The following is a 6148-nucleotide window of genomic DNA, read 5'->3' as shown; positions in this document are numbered from 1 at the left end:
TTTAACATATCTCTTGGGGCTTCATGGCCTCAGAGTAGGAACCACTGTCATAAATGCAAAAGGTTAAACCTTGCAGTAGCCTACTAAAATGATTGCATTGATTTTTAATTATACCCATCCATTTTTCATCCAAATATGCAACACTTTTGTAGAGTAGGCTTCTTAAACTAAAACGATTTTCCACTGTTAAAAAAACTTCCTAAAAGTTTTATACTCTATAGAAGTGAAACAGCTTTTAACGTGCCTAGGACTTCCGTAAGCTTGAAATAAGGTTTATTTATACTTAGCACGTAAAGAAAAAAGAAACAAATTTCCTATTTTATCAACGTTTGAAAGTCTTAACAACTGACGGGACACAAGCTTGAACACAAACTAATGTTATTCTTTTATTAAACTTTTGAGTCATCTGGAAATTGGCTACGATTTCATTTATTGAGTAATATTGATAACATTTATTTGAAGCATTCTAGTTGTGCATAATGTTGCAAAACAGTTTTTTTTGTTATTTTCTAAGCTGCTGGAGGTCGAAACAATCGTCAAGCAGTGTGGCCGAGTGATGAGAACGTCTGCAAATCACATGAAGAGAAATCAGATCGACACCGATCCAAATTACGCTGCTGTGTCTCTACTCATATTATGGCATGCCAAAGTTTGGAGCAGTTGATTCGATGCTGTTTCTTATTGTATGTTTTGTTGCATCTGCAATTCGCAGCAAATAGTTGTCGTAAGTTGCCACAATACGCCCAAAGTAAAACGTATGATTAAAACTTATATATATACAATAATAACAGTTTTTGAAACTGCATTAAATTTTGTAGATCTGTGTAATAACTGTTGTATTTAGATTCAGCACTATTTTTATGTTACATAGAGCAATTTGGAATTTCGTCACTATAAAGTACAAGTACACCAGAGTGTAGTTGGGACAATGTTTTCAGAAGTAAGATCAGATAAGAAAAAAGCAGACAATTTAATTGTTATAACTTATTTAAGCCAAAAAAAATAAATAAAATAACATCCATGTATACTGTACACTATAATAGTATCAAAATTAATGAAAATTCAATATTACAGCAAGAAATTTCCTGCTTGACTGTCCGTTGCAGCAGTAGATCTAACCAAAAATGAATCAACTTGAATTGGATGCGGGGATATTCGCATTTTTCAGAAGCTATCACGTAAAGTCGTAGTAATGTGAAAGAGTCCTCTCAACGGCCCTGATGAGAAACATTGCATTGTGTTTTTGCAAATGCTCTTTGATATCGTAATCATTCTCTTCATGATCACATAGATACCTCTTCCTCTGCTGCAAAAACAAGGTCAATTCTTCTGTTTTTTCATGTTTGTTTATACGTTCTTAACCTGAATGGGCCATCAGCTTGAAACCAGCCATCAATATCAGAGGTCCTTAATTCAATGTTTAATACGCAAATTGTGCCACAAAATCGTCATTTGCCACGCTCACTAAACAAACTGCGCATTTTTCCACAGAAAATTCAAGGAATCAAAGAAGATATAATTTTTTTCCCTCCCATACCACAAACTTTCAGCTTGTCTTTAACAAATAAAACGATGTTTTTACGTTTCACATTATACCTTTCAAACATCAAGACATCTGAAAACTTTGACGACAATTAGGCTTGCCGGTCAAGTAGCCAACAGTGTACAGTAGTTACAATTAGACAGTCGACAGCCTGACTCCACCCCAGAAAAGTAGGTGTGATTTTTTTTAATGATGGTCCAATAAATCGTATTATTGCTTTGTAGTCTACGACATAAATGAAAGTGATGCATCCGTGATTTGATTTAGCGTAAAGTAAGTTTATGGGAAACAATTAGTGGAAAGACTCCTTCTAAAGCCGTCGGCAGCAGTGCCCGAGTGGTTAGCGCGTTGGGCTCGCAGTCGAGAGCCTGCATGTTCGACTCCAGCCACCCGCACTTGCTGTTGTTTTTCTGGGCAAGAAACTTTACGATAATTGCCTCTACCCAGTGATCGATTTCGAGTAATGGGTAATACCAAATTTAAGTCATAAGTAGAGTAGACAACCGGAAACAGACATTGCCGTCAGCTGCAGCGTGGGTCAGGTGCACGTCGGAAGGCGTACACCGATGCATAGCGCTCAAGTCCGCTTTCCCGCAATGCAGGATAAAGATAAACAAACAAAAAACAAACAAAAGTTCGAAATGTTGTTGCAGAATAATTGAAAGCAGGTTAATCGAGGAAGCATTTAGTGCATTAATTTTGTACAAGAATCCATGTTAATTTATCTGAAGCTGCGCATACTTTAGTGTGTAACGCTTCAGAAGTAATTTTTACTTGTTAAAATTTGACAGACTTGCTACAAACTTGAGCAAAAATTTTGAAACTTTTGTTTAGTTTCTGAAATGATCTAAATAATGACCTAATAATAATAAAAGTAGTGCATTAGATATTTGTACAAATTTAGCAAAGTAGTTGAAAAAGTAAACCTACTGTTAGATATTATAATACTGGTAGCAGTAAGAAAGTTGAAAGTATATAACCCAGTATGTAATTTGTAGCAAACATTTGAGCACAATGGATTATATTTAGGCAAGAATTTGTTCGCACTCCCAAAAACCAACCTTGTCCTTTATTTATGAGTCAAGCACTGCTGGCTTGTCAAGTTCTACGCGCTTATCCAAAATATGCACAAATAAAATTTACAAAGCACTAGCAGAAAGCATTAAGCTAACTTAAACTTTTCCATTATACTTTTTGTTTGCATCCCTATTTTTTTAGAGTTGGTTTTGCATATTGTTTCAACCAGCACCTGGCAACCCCTATTTGAAGGTGATTCGTTTTTTTTTACTTTTATAGGTGTTTTTTGTCTTCATGATAGTTAGTTCGATGAATGGTGATCCTAATGACCGACAAGTAAAGTCAAGGACCATTGAACTACAACAATTAAATAATTAGTTATTAAACCACTAAAAACTGGTGACAAGTAGGATCAAAATCATGTTTAATGTTTGTAATGTGTTCACTACCGTACTAACTTAAACATTTAAATGTTTAGTAGTAAACTATATCTAGAACACATTACAAACATTAAAAATTATTTTAATCTTACTTGTCGGTCATTAGGGCGGCCCAGTCACAACATAGTTGGTACAAAATAGCATCAGTGTGGTCTGAAGATTCATTCATAGCTTGCCACGCCAGTGTCGGAGCCAGGTAGGAGCATTGTTTGTGATGTTTTTGAGGTCGTTGTCATCACATAAAGGGCTGAGGGGGCAGTTGGTGAGGATGTGCTTCATCGTCTGATTGTCTAGGCCGCAATCACACGTTGGGTAAGGAGTCATCTTCCATCGGAAAAGATTGCTTTTATTGCTCCCGACTCGGCAGCGGGCTCTATTTAGGCAGAACCACTCTCTTCTCTTAAGGGTGGGAGTTTGTTGAAGACTTTCGGAAGGACTTGGGATGGTAGGATGTTGTGTCCTTTCGGGCTCAGAGGTCCACATTTCTAATCGTGCAGCTGCCGCGCTTGTGTGTTCCAATGGGCCAACTTTGATAAACCTCTTGCGTGACTTGAGTCTTGTTGGAATACGTTTGTGTTCATAAAGAGGGTATAGCGTTGGTCGGATATTTGTTTTACTCTTTCCTCGTCGGAAGATGTCACAGCATGAAATACACCTTTCTCGCTTATCATCGCTGTTTGTTGTTGTCTCATGTTAATTCCTTTTCGTGTTATTGTGATTTATGATTATTTGAGTTTGCGTACTTTGATTTGTCGATACCAGGCTGTAGAGGGCCCTCATATTACTTCTTGCCCAGGGCCCACAAAACCTTAAGGCCACCACGCCCTGGGCTCCCTAGTCAACGCTACTGACAGCTTAATTTCGACATTGAGCCATTGAGCTAGATTAATTTCGACAAACCAGTGGAAGACTTAAATTCCAATTTATTTCAGATTGGATTCTATTGCAGGTCAATTTTGTGTAGTTTGTGTCTCCGATGATTTATTTTTCCAAATTAAAACAATAGGCCAGAAACTAATCCATTAACTGTTAGATTCCACGAAAAACACATAATAATCATGTTACCGTACATCAAATATAGTTATTACTTTCTAAAACCTCCACAGCCTGTTTCACCATAAAAGGAGGATCATCAGAAGGTTCTTATTCAAATAAAAACAATAAGAATAATTAAATAAAGAATTTCTGATGATCTCTTGTTTAAGGTGAAACAGGCTGTAGAAGTTTTAAAAAGTAATAACTTAACTATATTTGATGCAACGATTTGATGTACTCTAATTTGCTCTGCTTGGCTTTTTTGCTTGGTATGGAGCACTTTTTATAATATTAATAGTATTTATTGTTTGATAATAATGTTATGGTATTATTTATTGTCGCTCCACCACAGCTAAGGTCTTTTAGCGACAGGGCTCATTTTTAATTTTATATCAGGTTTACGACTTCATCACATTGTCAATCGACTTCGATTTATCCCGGTTTGTTTAAAGTCTCCGGTTTGATGTGACCAGGAATCGATCTCAGATCTACCAGCACCAAAGCCGAAGGCGATAACTACTCGGCCAGTGAGCTGGATTCCAAAAATACATTGCAACATTACAGTTTCTACCATTCAAGGCAGGATCATTGTTGAAGACCTGCTGGAGCGGCTTGCCTTGAAATTGTACCAACAATAACTGAAAATTTGTGTTGTTTTATTGTTTTCAGCGATTGCTTCAACATAAAATTTGAAGCGTATTTGGTTGATTTTTGCGAGCTGTGAAGGCGCCGCACGTTGTTCTCCATTTTTGATTTGCACTGGAAAGAGCCAGCATGTAGCAAAAAATGTCAGATCAGTGTTGTATATATTCATCTGTGCAGAAGTTTGTTGAGCAACTCTTTCTGCCACTCATTTTCTATGTCGATTTCTTACGCTATAATTTTGAAGCTAGTAGCAATTGAATCGGTCCAATGATATGTTTACTGTTATAAGCCTTATTTCTTACTAGTTTTACCACGAGGTGTTTCAAGGTTGTCAGAACATAGGAGGGATGACCTAAATCTTAGATGTTACTACTGTATAGTATGAAAAAGCCTTGAATTACAGAGAAGACAAATATGAAGCGTACAGCAGGCTTCATAGGCTGTTATCAGGATCTTATGTAGCCTAAATGCATGTTTTTATTCCGGTTATGTAGAGTAACAGGCAATGCTTTGTTAATATGAGTAACAAAAGATTTCGAGTTTTCATAACCGCATTTGTTTTCATGTTGAGTGCGTTTACGTTTTACAACCACAATAAACAATCGGAGTGTCCACTTCATCATGGTAAGATGATTTCATTGTGTTTATCGTTGAAAATACTGTAGCCTATATTGCTTTCCTCTTTTTATTGTGCTTTTCCTTTTCAGCTAGTATTGACTCATTGCAGTTTCCCAAACTTTTTCTATTTAGCAAAGATTTTTCTACGAAAAGTGTACTGTAGGTTATATTCAGGCTACCTTATATTTACTAAGTGTTTTGGAACTGTATTGCTACACTGACAACGTTGAAAGTCTCAAATGACTTCGGGAAAAGGCTGAACAACTTCGTTCAGCCGTTCAAGCAAAAATTATTAGATCAGTGAGCACCAAGAACGTATTACATTCTTATCCGTAGCAAGAAAGGTTCTGACTTTTAATGTTGAGAAGGAGAGTTGCCTCAATGCTGATATGGCAACAACATTTTTCTGGAAGAAACAGAGTATATTTATTTAGCAGAAGAAGAAACAATCAGAGTTAAAAGCTCGAAGTTTTGCAAATTTACTTTAATGCCAATAAGTTACTGTAGGCTTACTTTGACCGTTTTGTCGTAAGAAAAGAGGTGATAAAATGCCAATGCGTGGTATATTGACATTTTTCTTTAAGATTAAAACCTTTTTTGCTTAGCCAAGATTTGAAAACGTTCTACGTATGCCACCCTTGAGACAGTGATCTTTGTCTTAATTTAATGTCAGAGAAGATATCAAGTACAGTAGAATTTGCCTATAGTGACACCTGAAGAGACCGCGGAAAAAGTGTCACCATAACCGAAGTGTCACTATAGCCGAATTCTACTCAACTGTTGCGTATGCAAACGGGACTTTACAACAGGTGTCACTATAGGCGAAGTGTCACTATAGCCAAAGTCACTA

The sequence above is a fragment of the Aplidium turbinatum genome, chromosome 1 (assembly GCF_918807975.1).
Source record: "Aplidium turbinatum chromosome 1, kaAplTurb1.1, whole genome shotgun sequence".
NCBI lineage: Eukaryota > Metazoa > Chordata > Ascidiacea > Aplousobranchia > Polyclinidae > Aplidium > Aplidium turbinatum.
This window is presented reverse-complemented; position numbering follows the sequence as displayed.